The sequence below is a fragment of the Chiroxiphia lanceolata genome, chromosome 8 (assembly GCF_009829145.1).
Source record: "Chiroxiphia lanceolata isolate bChiLan1 chromosome 8, bChiLan1.pri, whole genome shotgun sequence".
NCBI lineage: Eukaryota > Metazoa > Chordata > Aves > Passeriformes > Pipridae > Chiroxiphia > Chiroxiphia lanceolata.
The window spans coordinates 22,152,081-22,174,786 of NC_045644.1; the positions used below are offsets into that span (position 1 = coordinate 22,152,081).

At 36.8% G+C, this 22,706-nt stretch overlaps 1 protein-coding gene across 3 annotated transcripts in view; it reads left to right on the plus strand.

The window, feature by feature from the left end:
- ADK (adenosine kinase) overlaps nt 1–22,706 on the plus strand; it is a 278,700-nt gene that overhangs the window by 42,328 nt on the left and 213,666 nt on the right. The gene's annotated exons all lie outside the window — the stretch shown is intronic.

Sequence of the window (22,706 nt, forward strand, 5' to 3'; positions counted from 1 at the left end):
TTGTGCAGGAGCCAGTTCGGTGGCAGCTCAGTGATGCCTACGGGGAGCCGTGTAAAGTGTCTAAAGCTTGTAACCACTTGAAAGTACTTAGCAGTGCACTGTTATCTTGTTGTTTAAATAACATAAGTATTTAAAATAAAAAATTAAATAATATTATTAATGTATTTTTGTTTAAAAGCTTGATGTGAGACTTACCACTTTCCTCAAGGCTATTTAAAAAAATGAAAATAAGAAATATGTATTTCATGTGTGTGTACAGTTTGAGTTTGAGATGAGAAACACCCGAGCAAAGTGGGGAGTCGTGTGTGGGATTTTTGTAGTGCAGACCACAAACATCTTTTATGTTCAGATTGTTATGTTAACAGATTATGTTATAATAGGTGAAGTTGCAAAATCCAGAGTTATAGGTTAATTCTCTCTTCTCTAAACTCAGTTTTGTTTTGTGTTTTATTGTTTTAGTTTTGTTTTTTAACATGTTGATGGTATGATTATCTAAATAAATCAATAATCTGGCCAATGCCAAAGAAAGTAAAAATAGTCATTATTTAGTATTTACTAGTTTTTTTGATGGTCCTAAGACTAGATGGAGAATTTAAACTTTCAATATTTTTACATTTTAATGAAAAAAATCTAGTCTTATAGAATGTACATGACAACTGAATTTTCAAATGCAGACATATTTCATTTGATTTTTGAATAGCTTCCAGCTTCTGTGAAGTCTTAGGATTTTAAAAATAGAACTTACTGCTTGATGGCACCTGTGTGTGTGCGTTCTGTTTAAATTAATAAAGTATGTGTATTTATTATGTATTGTTTCTTCATAGAGACACAGTCAGCATATAATACCACTATTTTTCCTGAATAATCAGGTAAAGAACTGTGTTGTAGCACAGTCCATGTTCTCTGACATTTGTGTGTATTTTTCAAGGAATAACATGGTATATATTTTTCCTATGCTGGGACTTCAATTTTCTCATTTAAAATCTTTTTTTTTTTTTACTGAGACTGTTTAGAATTGAATTGCCAGAGAAATTCAGCTGATGTCCTGCTTGTTAACCTATTTTAAAAAGAGGTAGAATCACATCAGATATTCCATTTCCAAAACAGTTAATGCAATGTATCTCTCTTCACTAGTTTAAAAGTATCGTCATCTAGAGATGTAAGCACCACAAATAAAACATAAAATAAGCTGTATAGTTTATCAGCAACTGAAAGAATAGATAAGTGTCTCTTGTTCATTCAGTCTTTTCTGAGTTAAACTTAACCCCAGGAGTACCAATTAGTGTTCAGTATAGTGAATTCTGCTGTTTTAAAGGTGATCATCTATCAGTGCAGATTAAATGGCTTGTGTGAAAATAATTTAGTGGCTGTCCATTAATTGCCTTTCCTTTCATAAAAGTGTAGAAAGAGACCTCAAGAGATCATTTAGTTTCATTCCCCTAATCCAGCTACGGATGCATCTTTGTCGTTCCTGGCAGATGTTTCTGTAGCCTCCTCTAAAGGTCTTTGGAAATTGGAAGATGTCATGTGGAGACAGTGCAGTCTTACTACATAATCTGTAACGGTGTGCTGCTTTGTTCCCACTGAAAAGTTTGCTTGCAGGATGAAGCACAAAACTATTGCCCCCAAGCCAGCTAATCAGTGGAGAAAGAACAGTGAAGAGGGAGTTTGATAGATTACAGAATGCGTAGGAATGGGATAGGGGAAAAAAGGCAGTGGTTCAAAACTGGGGAGCCAGAACAATGCATGACAAGGCTGTGTGCAAAGAGAACGGGCATATTTCTCTTTGCTGGGGTAAGTCTCTGTGCTCCTGTGCACCCATTCACCCTTACAGGCAAAAACACAGAGCAGGCAGAGTAGCCTGTAGTGTGAACAAAATATCGAGACTTAAGCCATTTTAGTAGAGTGATAGATCACTTGTAGTTAACTCTCTGATTAAATCAGGACGTCTAGAAGCCCCTGCTTAGCACTGTGAGTATGTGTGTCCAGTATGGATGTGCAGTTTTACATTTGCAGGGTGATAAGTTTGTTTTGCTTTCCTGCTGCTCATGAATAGTATTGAAAACTTGCCAGGAAGTATCTTCTGATCTACATATTTATATAGCTCAATAATCATTGTATCATGTAATCATCTCTCAGACATGTAAATTGATTTGTACTTGAAGCTTTGTACTAGATAAGATTGTAATTTTATGGATCTGTGGCCAAAGCAAACAGGGAATGTAGCTGGCTCTAAATTGCTTGGGAAACTTGCTGCAGATTGAGAAGCTGTGTGCCTGAACGATGGAGCCATCTGCTCCTTCTGAAGGGCGGCTCCTGCCCTGGTGCTGTTGTGACTGTGTGCGATCAGATGACCTTGCTTTACAAGAAGTGGAAACAGCGACTGACACACGCTGCAGCTTCTGTCCCCAGACCAGTGATCACAGATGGAGTGCAGCTGCTGCAAGGGGTTCAGTGGTACCTTCTGGTCACAGGAGTCAGCTGGTGCAGTTGCAGCTGCAGATGCCCGTGTCTGTGCTGAGCAGCTGAAACACAGGCATTGTACAGGCTGGTGCAGGAGTGTGTGGGACGGAGGGAGAGAAACTCCCTGTGCCAGTTCAGCATCTTACCCACCCTGCACCCAGTAGGTGTGTCCTGGCCTGGCCTTGTCTCTTTAGCTGATGTAGCTGGCTCTGACTGTGAGGGGAGTAACAACAGAGCTACAGGCAGTGATAATTTAAAGGTATTAGTTAATTTCAATTTCTTATTTCTAATATCTGCTTTAAAATGCCTGAATACACACAGATTTAGGTCAGCAGGATGTGTGCAGGTCTAGAATTGGACTATCAAAGACAGGAAGACAGAATCACATTCTTCCACTGTGTGAGAAAAAGTATTTTGGGAAATACAGTATTAGTGCAAAAATATGTTGACTGCTTTAAGTTTAAAGTGAATATTGAAACAAGATATGCAACTACAGTAGTTAACACTTTGCTTTTAAGGTGTAGTGAGAAGTTACCTTACAGATTTGGTGAAAACTGAGATGGGCTACTGCAAAGTGCTCCTCCTGAACTAACTTAAAGAACTTTTCTAAAGTAGGCGATCTCAATCTAACATTTCTAGCATTCAGCAGCGGTGATACATGATTGTATGCACCAGTGACTAAGCCTACTGCTCCCATCTCTTGACGTCATCCTGCACAGATTTCTTGAATTGTAACAAAAAAAAGTTCTAGTTAAAATTCCAGCAGCAGTTATGAGGATGTTTAGAAACAGCGGCTTTGTTAAAACCTCACAGTGTGTCCATATCCCACTTCACAATAAAGAGAAAATTGTACTGTCACAGTTCCCCAGATACGTGTTTGTGGTTGATATAGTTTATGGGAAACTTTCCTAAGCTGGAAGGATGTGCCTGTGTCAGGGTTTGGACACTGAACTGTTAAACTCTGTGACCGCTTATTTACTGTCTCTACTCTGAGAAAAACACCCTGCAAATGTCTTTAATACCAGTGCTTTATTTCTCTATTCCTGCTGTACTGGGTATTTCAGATGGCAATTACTGTACAGCAGCCTTTTCCCCCTTTATTTTCTTTCTTTTGGCTCTCGCACAGTAAGTACCACAGGTGCTTACTGTGAGTAAAGGTCACCATTCTGGTACACAAAAATATAAAATACTCGATTTTCTAAGGAAGTAGGACATCAACTAAGTGAATAGAAGGGGAAAAACTTGACTGAATATGATAAAAAATACTAGAGGGAGGAACCAGCAGGCCTAAAATACACAGAGCAGAGTTGTTTGGATCTACTTGGGGGGCTGAGGGGGGTGGGCCAGTGTTTTAGAGTTGTCTTTTTGGTTTTTTGGGGTTTTTTAGACATATACTAAGAAGACCCTGAATAATTTTCTACTTAAAAAAAAAAAAAAAAAAAGAGCAGCCTAGTTCAGGTGAATAGTGTGTTCAACCTTCAGTGAATATATTAGAAGATTTCAGCATTGGAATAAACTTGCATTACTGATCTTGTAATATTTACAAGTTGCACAGCCTTATATTTGTTACTTCGTGCAGTATTGTTTTCACATAATTATTTGTATGTGCAGTTTCTCTTTTCAAAAATCTTTGCTAATACTGCATTTTCCACCAAGATCCCTAGATTCTTGGGATGCTGGCTGCTCAAAAAAATTATTCGAAGTGGAAGTACCGTGTTTATCTGTTTTACAGTTGCTCCAGCTGGATCACTCCGAGTGATGTGTGTGATGAGCACCTTAAAGGGAGGATATTGCCACTGGATGGTGCTATTGTTATGTTACTTAGCTTACGTTCTGTGATAATGTGGACAGCATGAAATCTCCACCCCTATCCTCACGGAAGATTTTGTAAAGATCTGCTGCAGGAAAATCCTGTGTATACAGGTCACGGTACCAAAAGTCCAATAGTCATCCATAACCTGTACCTTCATGAAGGCTGGGCAAAGGTAATTCTGTCTGGTGTGATCTGTATTTGAGCTTGGCAGATAAACGTTTAATACAAGTTTGGATGAGAGCCTGCTGTTTGGTAATACAGCTGTTTTTATTGAAGGTGATATTCTTGAGGAATGGGACACATTTGAGCCAATCAGCTCTGTGAGATCTGCATATTCATAATACATCTAATTATCCAGAAAGAGATGCTGAGTTACTGAAATTGTCACTTTGAAAGGTTTCCTAACGAGGGGACTGTCTTTTAAAACGGCAGGGGTTACATAGTTAGCTACCTATTACATTACAAAAAAAAAAGTTTTGACTGTTTTATGCAAATATACTGCATTACCTTGTATAAATGAGAAGGTAAATCAGCTTTTGAAAGCCCTTCATGTTTTTTTGAGGGTGAAGAAAATGAATTCTTCTTACAAATTTGCATTTCAAGAAGTAAATAACTACTTGAAAAGGTGTGCCTTCTTTTAAAGATTGCAGTTTGATAAGCTGGAGATTTGAGCGTTAAAATGGCTTTAGAAATTTTTGAAATTCATCTTGGAATATGCTATGAACAATTGAAAATATACTCCAATTTTCTTATAAACTGGTTTTAAAATGATTTATTTTTTTGTACTTGCACTCTTTCCCTCTTCCATTTTCATTCATGTATTTAGATACGTCTGGAGCAATTGGAGTAAATTTTTTTAAAAGACGTGGGAGAGGAGAGGAGAGGAAGGGGAAAAAAATCCCAAGAAACTAAGAAAACTGTTGCTGTTGTCAGTCCTGACTTCAGAAGGAATTATGAGATTTGGCAAGACACGATCTTGTGTATTTGTAACCTGTCTCTTTTGCCAATTGAGCTGTCCTGTGTCTGTCTTCTAGTAGCTCTAAAGTTTAGAGGACAATATCAGAACCATGTTTGACAGGGCAGAGAAAATGTGTAGGATAACAAGTTACTGAATGTCTCAACCAAGTTAGTGGCTTGATAAAGAAGAGAGTTGCATTGAGGGAAAGGTGGGTAGAACACACATTATTTGCTCCCAGCAGCACCATGCCTGATGGGCTGGAACAGCCTCTGGGTACTTCCCAGCCATGATGCAGGGAACCACACATCAGCAAGTCCTCCCTTTTCCTCATCCAAACAGCTGGATTGGAGGAGTGGGAGAAGAATGAGGGTGAGAGGGTACCGTGCAGGGATTTCAGGAACATGACAGAGAAGTAAGACTGTTGGTGTAGGAAATACAGAATATGGATTGTTAAGAAACCAGGCTTCTTTATCAGAAGCAGTTTCACCTTCAGCAGGTATATCTTTCACAGGCTGCTTCTTAGATATGCTCATTACTAATTGAAATCAGAAGCTGTTTACTTGTTCCGTCTGCACCTGGAAGACCTTAGTTTGTTTATGCTACATCTGTCCAGGAGTTCTAATTCTCATTTTTGTATTTGAATTTTCTAATATAAAAGTAGCTAGCTTATTTTTCCCCTCCCCATTTTTAAATTTATTTTTTTTTTTGTCAGACAACCTGTTCCAAAGTCTCTGTTTTAACAGGCATAGATTTCAGTCTGCCTCTATTGGTGCAGTTATTTCATATGCTTAATGGGTTAAGACAGAAAGGAGAAAAATTAACTCTTTTACTGTGTTTATTTTACTTGCTGTTGTAGCTGTTAGCCCTGTCTAGCATAGACATAGTTGATGGCAACTCAAACTTTTGAGATAATGGCCAGTATATAGTCATACAAAGCAATGTTATGTATCTTGAGTTCTCTTAGAGAAGGCAATTCTCTTCTTGGAGCTCTGATCAAGAGCAGGGTTGGGATAAGAGAGGATGAAGTCAGACTGTGAGGAGCTGACCTGAAGTGCAAACAAATTATTTCTGGGAGAAGTCTCAGAAACTAATCAGAGGCTTAGGGATATGGTGCAGTACTGTTGGGTCTAACTGGAGATGCTTGGGGTCAGGAGGGGAGCCAGAGAAGATTCAGGGAATCCCTGCTGGGAACTGAAGTGCAGGAGTTTGACAGGAAGTTGGCTGGCGTACTTCGGAGCTTCGTGGGAGGATTTTTACAACAGTAGTAAGTGGTATTGATCTTATCCTTGGAGTGTCTGTTGGGCTGAAGGCCGTGGGTTGTACTTACTTGAAACGGACTATCTGTGTATAAGTGTTTCAGGTGGTAGCAGTGGGAAAGAGATCCAAAGTATTAGGCTAAGTATGTCTAGGGCATTATCTAAAGGGATTATGAATTAATGGATCCATTTCTCTTGCACTGAGGGTTGAGAAGATGAAGAGATTTCGTTCTAGTTGAAAAGCCTCTTTGTTATGTTGAAGTATTTTTAATAGAATATGTAATTCTTCACACTTAGTACAAGCAAATGGATAGCTAGATCTTGGTTTTTTGTTCTTTTATTTCTGCTCAGCTGAAGTTTCTTAAAATCCCTTGGTATTTGAAAAGACCTAAAATGCTTAAAAGTAAGTGAAGATCTTAATTAATGATAACCTTATTGCATCTAAAGGCACAGTCGCATAAGCTGGATGTCTCCTTTTAGTGTGATATATTTTTATTTCTTCATCCTTTGAATAGCTGAAGATAATGTGTTTTCAGAAATTAAAAATGGAAAAATAACCTGTGCATTCTTCTTTGTGTCCCTCTTCCTGGCATAAACTGAGATCATCTGCAAGGTCAAATATCTGCAAGAATCTGTGTTCTTGTAACTGAAAGTCCTCTGTGGATGTTTATTGGACAGGGTCATGTCTCTCTGAGTTATTAATGAAATTTGATTAATGTATTTTATTATTTCACTGATTATCCCTTATTTTACATCTTTTTGTAGGGTCACTATAAAATAATATGTCACTTAATAGTGGGGAAAAAAAGCTGACATTATGTATCTCCCTAGGTTTCTTCAAATTCTTCATGGTTTTCCTATAGGCTCAAAAATGAACAGGCCATACAAAAAAGTTTCAATAATTGGAATGAATTTCTGAATCACTGTAGTTAGGTACATGATTCCAGATACACCTCAGTTTTTCAGGGTTTTTCTTCTTGTTTGTTGGGTCTGAATGTGAAAGAGTGATTCTGTTCTAGTATGTGACTGCTGCTATGCCCTCTGGCTTCTGTATGAAATAGTGAAGCAGAATTATCTCTTGTTTGAATCCTAGGTATGTTCCCACATGGAAGTCTCATGTTCAGTGTGTCATAGGTCTGTCTCGCTTAAATTCTTATTACTAGAAATTCATTTTCTGAGTGTAATGAAGTAACACATCACAAACTCATGTTTTAGTCAGTGTGATTGTGAATATAGATCAGGTGTTCAACAACCAAGATGTAATAGTAAAATGTCCTTTATATTTATAATGTACAGTAGTCATGATAGATTTTGTAAAACAGATATTGTTTGAGAGCATCCAGCTTCATTTGATAAATAAATATAATTCTTTAAAGATACCATCTGTTCAGGCCTCATGTTTTTGGGTCCAGTACCTTCATAGTGTAGATTCATGAATCTTCCCTGATTATTGAAAGTCCCTTCTCCAACTTTTTTCCAGTTTTCAGTTTATTTCAACTTTTCCAACTATCATTTCTTTTTTTTTTCCCCTGTTCCAGTCTCTTATGTAACAGTTAGAACTCAGGGTTGTGCATGAGTGCCCTGTGTCGCCTTTTGCATGTTCTTTGTGTCTTGGGATACTATTCAAAAGCTCTAACTTAGTAAGAATCCGTAGTAGATGCATTTTAAGGAAATTGAAAAGTGGCCTGTTATGATGCTCCTCTGATTTTTTGTGGTAATGTATCTTGGTTTCTTCCTCATCTGTTCTCCATATACCAGTTGTGTTAAATCTGTAAGCTGGCTTTCATTTCTTACCTTGTTGTTCCACTCTTTCTGAAAGATGGGATGCTGAAGTTGTCCTGTTTCAGTACTGCTGTGACTGCTCCTGTCTGTGGGAGCTCTGCCTTTCGCTGTGGGGAGACACGTGCACAAGTAGAAGAGGAGTGTGAAAATCTTGGCGTTCTCCCAGGAACAGCTTGCCTCTTCTGCTGTAAAAACTTCAGTGTTAAAGATGTTGTCCCAGACTTGACAACAGCCTTGATAGGGAGAAAATGCAGAGTGTTAGAGAGTGTTTTTTAGTATAAAAGAGAAGCCAAGCAAGATTAAACCAATCTGGGAGTTTAAGGCATGCAAACTGATCATCAAAAGATGAAGCATGCTGAAATTGCTAAGCTGGTTGGATGAAGGAATGAAAATCCTGCAAGCAGTAACTCAACAATAATGAAACAAATCATTCTTACTTTTTAAGTCCTTATTAAATGGAGGCAGGGGAAGGCACGTGCAGATGTTAAATTTTGCATTAAACCCTCAAAGACACAATGAGAGGGAACAGAGTAGGTAAATTTCTCATATTACATTCTAACTTGTCTCTCAGTACTTGGTGTTATTTAAAATAACTTCGTTGAAGTGGGTGAACTTTGATCCTAATGAAGAACATTTGATCACATTAAGTGCAGACTTCAACTGGTGTTTATCCTGAAGAAATGTTTGCAAGTATTGTATGTATATCTAAAATTAGTGTATTTAGTGTATTTTATCCTGATATGAAGATTTCTGTGTTTACTGCTTTCCAAATTGTGCTCGATTTTTCAGTTTCTCTTAGCAGAAAGAAGAGTTCATATAGGCTTGTTTTTTCTTCCCGCTCTTTCATCATGCAAATATAGGTTTGGAATGAGGCTGTAGAGGCTTGGCCTTGAAGGATGCAAAGTACTGTTAGCCTAATGCCTTCTGGTGCTGATAGAGTGGAAATCATTTACTCCAAGTATATCATACCTTGGGGGCAGACCCTGCTATAGCCTTGTCTCCTCTGTGTACTTTGCAGTGGAAAGGTGATTATGACTGCTTTTGGAAAAAGAGAGTAAGTATCCAGGTTGTCTGAGGTGTACTGCTACCTATAGTAGAGTAGGTTACTACAGCTGTGGAAATCAGACCTGTTGATGTAAATGTCTTTTTTGGGGGGGGGTTGTTTGTTTGTTTTGTGTTTTGGTTTGTTTTTTTTTTTAAGTGTGGGTTGTTTTGTTGATTTTTTTTGTGTAAGTAGACTTGGTTGTCCAAGTCAATGCTAATACATACATGAAGGGTGCTTAAATAAGCTGACTTATTGGAATTACATACAGGAATAGTAGTTGGGAAGATGGATGTTATGTATAATCCTAAAACACAGCAGGGAATTAGCCTTTGAGAAAAAACCCTTAGCTAATCTGAATGCTGTCTGGGCAGATTGAGCTAATGTTTTCTGTAGATGCATTGATTTTAGTGTCTAGTTTGGGTTTCCTCTACTTCTGAATTGAATCTTCCATCTGTCCCCACTTACTGTACTTGACTTCCCATTGTAGAGTGGTCTCTGAGCACATAAACTGAATTCTCTTTGAGCGAAACAAAAAAGGAAGTGTGTTCTAGGAGCATACCTTATCTGCCCCAGCAGCTGTGAACTCAGGCTACTGGAGTAGGCAAGAGCTAATCTGAAGCTGCCCTGAAATATCTGTACAGTGCTTGCCTACTCCTAAAACCAGCTAATTGTCTGGCTCTATCATGGCTCCATATTTAGGAGCTTTAAATGATTTTTAGTCCTAGGACTGCTTGGGACAATGCACTGTCCACTGAGATATCTGCATAGGTACGCTGTCATAGGTAAACCTTTCAAATGTGGGTCTGCTGCTGCTGAGCTCACAGTTGTTAATATATCTGAAGCTTTTCTCTTCTTTGAAGAATAAACAAATAAAGACATGGTGAAGAGCTTACCACTGTTCTTGGAAAAGAATAATGACCAATGAGGGATTTAAAGATGAGAGAAAAATTAGGACTGGTCTTGAATGCATGAACTGGCTGTTAGTAATGCTTCTTAGTTTAGGGATGTTTTCATACAGTTAAGATTTTACAAAAGTTTGGTCTTCATAAATTGGATCTGGCATACTAATAGCTGACTGCTCCCCTTTTTGTGGTTCAAGATAAGTTCTACTTTTAACCTTAGCACAAACTGTCTTAGTAGAGACTTTAATATCACTGCAAGATTTTTTTGGTATCAGTTGTATTTTTAATTTCATTTGCAATACTTAGATGTCAGAGTAATTGCTGCTCGCCAAATCATTTAAGTAAAACAAAGTTCATAGATATTAAATAGAAGTAGAACACAGAAAAAAATGTTGGGAGTAGCAAAAGAAAGAAATGGAATAGTTGTGTGTTTGTACCACCCAAGTTGTGAGTGAAATAGGCAGTGGGAATTGCCACCCTCTGCTCTTGACATACGTGAGAGAAAGTGATGTGAGTTTAACAGAAGGGAGGAGGAAGTTGTTCGATGATGCATCTATTGTCTTCTCTGAGGTTCACATTTTATTTTCATTTCCTTGTTATTTACTTAGAAGCCTGTTAATTCATCCTCAGCTTTCTTGTACTGATAGACTACTAACCTGTTTCTTAGGGTTTAGTTTTTTTGACTTCTGTTTTGAAGTTAGACTGGAGCATCTGGGCTGGGGCCTGATTCTCCAGTGTATAGGATTTGAAATATTTTGAATGACTGTTCCTCAGCCTGAAATGGTTTTGGGTTTTTTGTACGTCTGCCATACCTTGAGTTATCAGTGAGCTGGAATTTCTGGTGAGTATTGTTGTCATATCACTGTTGAGCGAGAGAAAGAGAGATCAGTTCTATTCTTAAACTTCGGGAAAAAGTACCAACATGTATCAAATTGCCAGTGGTCCAAGCATGAAAAAACTGACCTACTTCTGTGGATGAGAGAGGCTTGATAGCACGTTTGAATTACTGTGGGGAAGAGCAGTACTTTGACCTGCATGTGGGTTGTCTTTCAAAAGGTTTTGGAGGTAGAGGCATGTGTCATCTTGTTGGTTTGTTTGGGTTTTTTTTTCTTAATCTTTATAGCTGAGCGTTCTTAACTTGTTTGAATTCCTATGATAGTCATGGTGTGGTCGTTGTAAAATTCATTTGTTAGCCTTTCAGAGGAAGGACGTGCATGCTTATTGTAAATTACATGCATCAAATTGATTTGAAATTGGACCATTAGTTACATTGATTTAAAGTGCCAGGAAATTGATCTAAATTTCATAATTTAAGAATGGAACTAGTTTCTTTTACTTACGGAAGGATGATTTATTTAGAGACCAACTGGAGCATGAGTACTTGTATAATAAAGTAGATAATGGAGAGGCAGCAGTGCCGGGAAAGACGTAAAAGGGCTATCACAGTTTATTCAGAAAATAATTTCATTGTAACCTGTTAAAAATCAAACATACCTGAGTATTTCTGGATTTCTTGTTAAAATGTGTTTTCACATACTGTCACATTTTTAACAAATGCATTTCTTTCCTTTCCCTTTTTAGTATGCTTTGAAGATTCGGTTGGCAAGCATTGTGTCTATTTAATAAAACCGTCTAAATAAAAGGCTTTTTCAATAGTAATGAATAAGATGCTATACTAGCATAATAGATTCAGATGCTATTTAGGAAAATTCAGAAGTGAAGTGTATTGGAAAGTTCGAAAAGGTGTCAGATACTGAAATTACCCTGAGAAGCAACAGTTGGAGGAGTGCGAAAGTAAAATTTGAACTCTGTTTTTGTTTCTAAACTTTTGCATGTTGTGGTACTGCTCTGGGTAAACTGTTAATCCTGTGGGTAGCTTTGTGAAGGCAGCTAATGCAGTTTGGCCATGTTGAAACGGGCGCTGTTTGTGTTCTGAATGAAACCAAGTGAAATTGCACAAAGGTGGAGTGTAACAGTCTTAAAGCCACGTAAACAGCAGAGTACCGAGTGTAGGTGACACTGACAAATGCTGTTATGTTATAGGAAATTTTTAACCACTTGAGGCAGTTAAATTCTGTGTCCTCACATAATGAATTAATAGCAAGAAGCATTTTCATTCATTCCTGTAAATTGTGATCTCTGATCCACAGGGTCCTCTCAAACTTTAAAGGGGTTTTTTTTTTCATACAACTGAATTTGAGTTTCTTGGTACGGAGCTTTTTCTGTTTGTCTTAGATTTTGGTGTTTCGTTTTGCCAAAGTCATTTGGCTAATTCATTGTTATCTTAAACAGAAAACTGATTCTGTGTTTGTTTAGTGTGAATGGATTTGCTGAAAATTCTCGTAAGGATGCAAAAAGTAAATCAGAACATTATGATCAATTGTGATTATTCCTGTTGAGTTTCATTATAGTCTTAATACCTCGTATATACAGAGAGCAACACTGGTGCTGAGCTGTGTGAATAAATAATGTGTGATTAGATTAACTGTAAGCCTATAAAAATGTTTAGGAGGGACCAATACTGAGTTTGAGAGCAGGGGTGGGGAAAAAAAGGGCGTTTTGTACCTTATTGTGTTCAGGTTATTGAAGCTAAGTATACTGAGAATCCGGTAATATGTGTGGTTTATTAGACAAGTTATGGCAGTTCTAAACCTGAAACAGTTTTTGAAATAGATTATGATGCATTAATTTTAACTTTTCCAAGCTGAGTTCAGCAAATGTAATGAAAGAAATTTATAAAAGCAAGTGAAAACGGAAGGCATAGCAGTAGATAAAGAGATATTGAATTTATTTCTGATAATAGAAAAATGTTGTCATTATCAATTATAGTAAGCAAGTCAGTTATATTAATCTGTTTGCTTAAATGTGATGTTTGTTTCGATTCTTTGATAAAGATGGCAAGTATTGAAATAAAATAGTGGTAAGATGTTTTAATTTTGATTGTGAATAAAGCAAGCATTAGGAGACAGGGAGTGAAGAGAGCCAGTGATTAAGGCTTTGATTAAAATTATTAAAGCTTTTTGACTCTTCTTTTTTGTTAACTTACAATAAAAAAGTGTTGCAGTTTTACCTCTTAAAATAATTTTTTATGTTTATCTGCAAAGTTACTCAATGGCTGTTTCACTTTCCCTGGTATTCATTGGTATTCATTTAAATATATAAGAAAATTATTTTTAGAAATAAAATGTTTCTACTTGTTGGTAGATCTGTTAACAGCCAAAAAGGTAAAACTTACTTGAAGATTTTGTTTATGTAGTAAATGCATCTTTAAAAAAATTGCATTCTAAGTTGCCCTGTAAGTAGAACCATTGGTAATGAGCATCACAGAGGGACCTGACAATGTATGAATTATTCACTGGTAGATTATTATATCTTTGTTGTTAGCATGCAAGATAATGAACATAATTACTATGGCAGTGTACTCAGGGGAATGTGCAGTTCTTCCCTCTGTCTGCACTGGAGTTACCATCCAAAGGAGTATTAAGCAAATGTGGGTGAGGACTGGTGGCTGAGTTGCTGCTGCTTATTTCCCTCTACTGCTTAGTAAGTGCATATGCTTTGTACACTTTAACGTTAGAGGTGTTTTGGGTTTTTTGGGGTGGGTTTTTTTTTTGTTTGTTTTTAATTTTTGAGGGTAATAATCATCCTCCTGTTCTCAGTCTGGCAGTTTTGTGTACTGACTATAAGGATTTGATGTTTAATTGTAGCAGCTTTGTAGATGTACCCTCTTCTATTAGAAGAGTCTGTTATAGTAAATTAGTATGAACAGTCTAATTGCTTAGGAAATCCAGGGTAAAAGGTTAATCAGCAATTTAACTTTCTTTAAAAGACTTAGCTTGTTATGATTTACATGTCTTAAAGAACTTTGCCAGGCGTTAGTTTGTACGCTTCTCTAATCTGTGAGGCTGCCCACCTGATCTTAAGTGAAGCTTTCTTGGTGAACCAGTTTTCTGTTTTATATTATGATAACATAAATTATCTGTAATAAGCCATCCTAATTAATGTTGGTAAATCTACAGCTCTGCTCCAATTACACACTAATCAATTATACACTAATTTAATTCTACTTAGCTTGATACAGTGCATCATTAATCAGGTTCAGATTTAATACAACAGATTTACTGTATTAACCAAAAAATTGGTGCATTTAAGGAGGGGGAAATAAAGGAAGTCACTAGGCCAAACAGTGTACATAAATACTTTCTTATCAATAATGTGTTACAAAAGATTTCATTTTTCCTAGGGGAAGAATAATTGAAACTAGTTCTTTCTTTTTGAACAGATTATTTTTACAAGCTGAAACCATTGATAATATAATACATTTAAGCAGATCATGATGGTTGTTCTGAATGCTATACCTAATTATCTAATATAGGCAATTGCCTCAGTTCCGATGTTATTTAAATGATTAGTTACGAATTAAATATATAAATTCTTCTCGGACTTTTAAAGACTTTACCCACCTATAATTCTTCGTAGGAGTTTAACATATCTGCTGCCCTTACTAGTGAGAGAGTTACCTGTGAAAAAGGCTGTCTGCATGCTCTCTTTTCCCTCTCCCTTTGCAAGGCCTAGGAATGACTGAAATCTGCCACCTGGAGAATCTCTAAAAGTTTGAGTTGCAGTTACTTTGAAAAGTACAGATGCCACACGGAGCTAATATGGTTTCCAAAAGAGCTCCTAAATAAAGACATTAAGCAGACAAATAGAAAATTATTAAAAATACAAGGGAGAACCTAGCCAACAAAAGAAAACACGGTCTGCAGATGAGATCATGTAAAAACCCCCATTCCTCTCAGAAGTAGTTTAGTGTAACTAAGAAAAGGTTGAAGGGGAATAAGGGACTTGAACAGTTATTTCATAAAATAAAATACTAGGTAGAAACTAAATTGAGTAATAAATGAAGTTAAATTTTCTTACTCAGAGGAAAGTATGATAAGTTCTTGAAAACCAGGAACAAGGGAACACATGGATAATGATTGCTATCCTCGGGCCTGCTCTTATGTGTCTTTGTAAAGAAAGGGATCTGAAAAAGTACTTTTTTTAATTCTGCCTGTTTAGGTACAAAAAAAATCATGACCAGGATTTATTTTCTTCTGCTGTATGAGCTCTTGGTCTGTCCGCATTCAGGGTTTCTGCTGATAAAATACATATATTAAATTCTTAGATCCAGACAGTTTGCAATAAGGGCTTGGGAAAATACAGTTATTTGTCTTCCAGAATCTTAATTTGAGATTTGTGTGTGATGCTTTGATTGTCATTGCCATTGCATTTGCAATACTGTCCTAAAACTACAAGTCATGTTAAGATAATCATGTGTTCAGATGATCAGCAGCTTCAGTTCATTTTTCCAGGAAATTTGCAGGTTGGCCATTTAGAGCCCTTCAATTTGCAAAGGCTTGATTTAGCTTAATGATCTTTGCCAGCCGAGCTTGATTTCTCTGTTGTAGGATCTAAAACTGAACCAATGAGGCGAAAAAAGGTCTTTGAAACTTCTCTGGATATTAAATACCTCATGTCTTCAGAATGTGTCTTTGTCCAGTGATATATTATATTTACATTTTGGGGAAATACTTCTCCTTTCTACGAGTTCAGCTAACAAATGTGCAGTTAAATATCAGTTCCAATAACAATGTGATGATTGTATATGAAACAGAAGAGTTTACTTTTGGGAGTATTTTTAGTGTGAACGTGCCTAATCATTGTCTCTGAAAGTGATGTGAAATAATCTGCCTTGGTTTATGTTAAAACTGACAATCAGCATTTGTACAGGCAGTTATTGTCATCTCCACTAAGGTGGCAGGAACTGTCAACTGTGTGACTGTCTTAAATTCTTCAGTCTTGATAACAAGTGGACATCTCCATGCCGATGGTTTTTTGACAATATGATCATACACTGTTTTTTATGGAGAATTGTTCCGAGCACAATATGAAATGGATGGTATTTCTGTAATGAAAAGATGTCCTTGTGCATAGAACATGATACACTGTGGAAGATGGGATATGTGAATACGAATGATAAGAGAGAGAGTGATGTGGTTCCTTTACAGCAGAATGGAAGAATCTCCTGGAAAATGGATTTCTGGTCTTCTGTGTAACTTTTCTAATTTTCACACGTGATTTTTTTTTTTTTCTTTTCTGAGGGTCTGACTTGTGATCTTAACGTGCTGAGTACATACAACTGTAATGAGATGAGTGGAAGTTATACTTCAAATATATTAGGTACTAAATAAACCTGAATGCAGAGAAAAACAGTTCCTAAGTCTAACATGTTGAGTACTCAAAATTAGTGTTTTTTTTTCCTTCTGTTCCCACAGAAAGAGGATGATTATACCTTTAATCTCAGTGGAATCCTATGAAAATATATTTGTTTATGCTCAAATACAAGTGTTTCACCAGAGAATTTTATGTCACAAAATACTGCTGAGAAAGTCGACAATTGTGTCTTCGTAAGTGGTGTATAATGAGAGGTGTAGACCCACAGACTGAACAGGGAGATGAATAGAAAGCAGCACACAAGAATGAACTAAAGTCTTATACCCAGCTTTTCCTAACTTCAAAGTGTTTGACTTGGAACTTAAGTGATTTTAACATAAGGATTTTGAGGGCCATTAATACTGCTTCACACATTTTGTATAGCTCTCTTCTCAAATTATAACACATTTTACATTAGGTTATAATTTGGAACTTTAGCAATTTTTGGTAATATTTAGTATTTTTTTTATTAACGAGGCGATAATAATTTATAATGGTAAATTGTGTCCACAGTACTTAACTAGTTATTTCAGGAGTTCAGTTTTTTAAAAAACATGTACATATGATAACTTACTGATGTGCTGAGGTACGTGCCACTGCGCATGACAATTTTCTGTATAGCATTCCAGTAGGTCTCATTGCAAAGTCATGGAAAAGTTGCAAGTGCTATGTCATTTCCACAGTAGGAGTTCAGATTTGTGCCATAGAAAGGCATAGTAAGTCCTGATCTATGATAACTTACATAACATACCATCCATGTTTAAATGTAAAAGTGTATGTACTTATGTGCCTGGTTCTATAGGGAAGTAAAACTTTTCACAAAGGTGTCTCACAGTTATGAATTGCCTTTGGACGATGGATTAAAGTCTCATATTTTCAAAACAAGTTTTTCTAAAACATGGGAAGAATGCTAACTACTTTTGTGACCTGCAAAAGATTCCTTATGTTTTCAAGTATTTTATATTCATATACATTATTCATAATGGACTTCTATTTTAAGCTTAACATAATTTCCCTCTATAATGAATGAGAGCCTATTAATAAAAATATTTAAGTTTTTTAAAATGGGCAGTCCCCAACAATTATGGAAAGTTAATTCAGCTGTTATGAAAAGTTACTTTTTAGAATAAATACGTATTTGCAACATAAATTGTGTTTTAAGAGGAGTATAAATGTTCCAGATGTTCCTAGTATTCACAATTGACCACAATTATGTATCACTGCTATATGTCTCCCTCAAAAGCAGTTCTACAAGTATAGTTGTGCCTTCAAGTGTGACACAAAGCCACAATGTGGGCACTTGTAAACCAAGGAGAGATGAGGGACATGGGACCGTGAGCTGACAGTGCTCTGATCCTAGACGGTTTAAACTGCTATCTCTTCTTATATAGAGATAGGTATATAAACTGTAGAAAAAAAATGTAGTTATTATACTATATCCAATGCATTTTATATAGCCAACATACATACATGTATTTATATATATGCACATACACATACATTTTTCCTGATAGTTGAGGATTTTTAGTTTTTAATATTGTTTTTAGTATTATTATTCTTGTATGAGTTAAAAATCAGAGTAAAAATATTTTTGGAGACTGTATTTGTTACTTCTGTATCAACTTCTTAGATATTATTGAAGGCTAACATCTTCCCATATTGTTTAGTTACTAGAATGCAAGCTTTAAAAACAACTTGCATTTGGCTCTGTTTTAACAATAGTAGTTAATAATGTATGGTTTTTGTTAAACACTGTAGAAAAAATATCTTATTGAGCTATTTGTGGTGGTTTTTTAAAAGATGTTTAAGATTTCGCATACAGTTTAACTGATCACAGATGAACTGTAAATTAATACCTCATGAGTTTTACTGACTGCAGGGCATTGTTGTGATTCAAAGCTGCTTGTTCCTACTCACTAGGAAAAGACCCTGTTCAAGCAAACAAATTAGAGTTCACCGTGATATCAAACTACTTATTAAAACTGAAAACTCTGATTTTGAATTCATTATTTGACTGTGACTTCTATAATAACCTGTTTCGAATATATCTCGAAAAGCCTAGGTCTTTAAGGATTAAATAAAATATATAAAATTGGTTTAATTGTTGGTCTTAATCACCTTGGTTGAAATTTTATACTCCAAGCATTACATGGCGTACAAAGTGAGAAAATGTTGCAAGTTGCATCAGTTCAACTTGTTCTTTGATAAGATGCGTTTCCATTCCTACTGATTTTGTACATAGTCTTGATAGAAATAACAGCTCTGTTACTGAAAACTTTCAGGCATATTTCATATGTAAGGTTTAATATTTTCACTACCGCTAGTCATTCTAAGGTAGAGGGAGTTAGGATGACTTTGTTTGTTTACAACCTCCTCTGTTGTATTCTCTAATGTCAGAAAGTGTTTGGAGGGAGGCTTTTTTACTTTTACTATTTTTACGGTAGAATTAATGAATAAAAGTTGGAGAGGGAAATAGTTTTGCACAATTTGAGACATTCTTCCTGTGGCATGACTAAGTCAGAAGCTTCTGTTAGAAAAAGATAGACTTTGCCTGTGAACATGGGGGCACGTTCAAGGTTACGGGGAAGTCACCCACCATCTTTGGTCAGGTAGTGACAGTGTCTTGAAGCTCTCTACTCAACAATGCTTTTTGTGGATCACCTCATAAGGCTACATGTACTTCAGAGAGTACACTGGAAGAGTGTTTGAATTGGGTACTATTGCTGTAATGTGAAAAAACCCCACCAGCCAGCCTTGGGCATAAGGGCCAAATATTTTATTGCAAGCGGTTCACCACACTAATATCGGTGTTGTATTCCACCCAACCATTCAATATGCATTTATATTCAATAATAAAGCAGTGTATAATGGTGACCAAGGCTGCTTAAAACAGCTGAAATGGCTTATGTTCCTCTGCTTGGTATTATGTAAGAACATAGTTATGGTCACATCCAGTCAGTTCAAAGGCTTAATTACTAGTATTTGAGACTGGAGGGAAGGACTGAGAAATACAGCAAGCATTACTGAGTATTTGTGTTGAAGAGTTATTGTTCAACTGTCCATATTGCTTCTAGACGTTTCTTTTCTCGATTAAATTCAATTTTTTCAGTCTTTTCTTAAAAATTGATTTGTAAAGAAAATGCTGTTCCCAAAGTAGTGGTCACTGTGAGACAGTTAACTACCAGGTACTAATGAACAGGTGCTTTGTTCCAGCGGCTTTCCAGACACAGAAGGTAACCCTCACTGATCTGTGGCAGCTGAGTTCCCACGTGGGATTTTCTGTGTCAGGAAGTGGGCCCATGTGAACCTCATGAGGTTCAACAAGGCCAAGTGCAAGCAAGATGCTGCAGCTGGGTCAGGGCAATCCCTGGTGTCAGTACAGGCTGGAGGGTGAAGGGATTGAGAGCAGCTCTGCCGAGAGGGACTTGAAGGCACTGATAGAAAGCTGAACATGAGCCAGTGATGTGTGCACACAGCCCAGAAGGGCAACAGCATCCTGGGCTGCATCTAAAGCAACGTGGCCAACAGGTCGAGGGAGGGGATTCTGCCCCTCTGCTCTGCCCTTGTGAGACCTGAAGTGCTGCATCCAGCTCTGGGGAAGGCATGGATCTGTTGGAGCAGATCAAGAGGAGAGCTCCATCCCTCAAAACATTCAAGGTCAGGTTGGATGGGGCTCTGAACAACCTGATCTAGTTAAAGATGTCCCTGCTTATTGCAGGGGGGGTGGAATCGTTGACCTTTAAAGTTTCCTTCTAACCTGAACTATTCTGCAATTTCACGGTCTGTAATGCATTTCTGTACTTCATAAAAACTACTACATTTTTTTGCAGGCCTAAGGGTAAGAAGGCAAGTTTCTTCCTCCTTCATTCCAGCCTTCTTGGGAGCAGAGATGAATTCTTTAATGCACATCTCGTGTGACAAAATGCTGTTTTTTCAGAAATACTGTTCAACTAAAGTGCTGGTGGGATTTTGTGCAACCTAACAGCTGACCATAAGCTTTTTAATAACAGCATGAAGAGTAATATGGAGTGTCACTAAACCTGTCTTGTTAGTGTTGTAATGGCAGGGTGTATACAGACAGGGGAAGTCAAAATGACCAGTTTTTCCGAGGAAAACTTAATGTTGTCATATCTATGTCAAATGTTTGTATTTTTCCTTTCAGCCCAGGAATAGTTCTGCTGTGGAATTAGCCTTTTTAGTGCTGCGTGGAACATTCATTTTTGAAATGATTTATGCAGTAGTATCCCCTTGCAGCTTTTCTGTACCTTGTGATTTTTTTCCTTTGTTTTGATTGGTTGGTGCCTCCCCCCCCCCCCCCCGTCCTCCCAGTTCATTCCATATGCTAATTTTTCCCTCCAAAAGGTGACCCTCTGAGATTGTTCCTATGGAGTGAAGAGATGGACTGAATTTGACACAGGCTGTGGGATGAGTTATTTTTAGCTGCTGGCATTTCAGGCTGGAACACTTCATTCTGTCGTGCTTGTTAATGAGTCATCTGGAGAAAATGGGCTTCTTGCTTTCAGAGAGGGTCTGTAGCAAATAATAATAGGCTAATCTCGGCAGGAGATATTCTGTCAAGTAACTAAAACTTCAGCTAGAAAATGTGTTGAAATGGAGACTAATCTCCCTGTAAGAATAAGCATGCACTCGCTATTATTATTATTGTATTATCACATATATGAAAATCTCAAAAACTGGAAGACTTACGAGGAGCCAGGTAATGGTGTAATAGTGAAACATTTTTGAGAAAGAAGGTTAATTGAAGACAGTCACCTTTTACAGATAGAGAGAAATATATAGTTGCTTCCTAATTCAGAACATCATAGACTTTCTAAAATTTGAACATGTTACTAGTTCTAGAGGAGTCTTCTGAAAAGATTCCTAAGTAGATGAGCCCTATATAAGGCTTATGTCATTAAGAGAACACCAAATTCACTAACATTGTGTATTAGTTTTAAGAATTAACCAGCATCTTTGCTTTGGTCTCTACCGGAGACTATATTGTATTGGTTTTTTTCTTTTCTATGTGCAATTCATGGTCTCTCCTTTGACTTTTTCCCTCAAAGTTTGAAGGTTCTGTGCTGATACAGCTCAGAGTCTTTGTTTTGGAGATGAAAATATCACCACTCAAGTAAAAAACTTCATGTAAGAGTAATTAATCAAAGTTACCTGGTTGCTTCATTTTTGTATTATCATTTGTATTGAAATTCCAGACTTTGGTAGTGCAAATTCATTTATTTAAAAAAAAGCAAATATTTAGAGCATACTGTTGAAAGATGGGAAAAAAATTACTCCCAAACCCTATTCTATAAAGGAAATTATTTAAAGAATAGCATGAGTGTCAAGTCTTTTTGTCACCTTTGGTACTTCTAATGCCACATAAGATATGGTTATCTTATCTTATTTACGTGTTTTCCTCTTGTAAAGCATATTACAAGTCTGAAGAGTTCTTTCTGTTTTGCTGGCAAAAGGGTGTTTCCTGCAGAGCTAATAATTTTTACTCTCTGTTGATTATTTAGCTGGTTGGGTTTGCTCTTTCGAATGATCAATGAAATACTGAGATAAAAGAGAACACTTTCTCTTACCTCATTGAGATAAATATTTTTGCATTGTTATTATCACCAGTTGACCCTTCAGCCTGTGCTGTTTTAATGCATCTTCTTGTATTGCTGTGGTCACTGTACAAAATGCTTTAAACCAATCAAGTTTAATGATTCTGATAATTACCAGTGTGTTGGTGCTCCTAAATAACCCACAAGACTTAGATTGTATAAGTCAAGATAAATTATTTTACTTTTTAAAAATTTGGCGTATATCTACCTTGTGGAGAGTAGTGCTGTGGTCAAAACATTTGACAAACCTATGAATAAGCTGGTGTAAGTATCAGAGTCAGTTTAACTGTAATAGCATGGAAGTTTGTATGGGAAAACTTAGCCTCCATTTTAGCAGAAAGAATGAACTTTTCTTAAACATCAGGCTGCTGTAGTTAGACTTCTTCCAAATCCTGATTTCGTTTGCTTATGGCTAGTGTGAGTGCACTACACTGACCCTACAGATTGTCCCGTAGTTGTTTCCCTAGTAGGCAATTTGTGCATTTGCTCACCAAGCAGCCTATTCTGTGTATCCAGTCTTTGGATGTCATCACATCAGTGTAAGTTCTCCTGCTTGAAGGAGAGCCAGATTTTTGTCTTTTCCAAAAGTGAAAGTGATGTATTTCTACGTTATCCTTTCT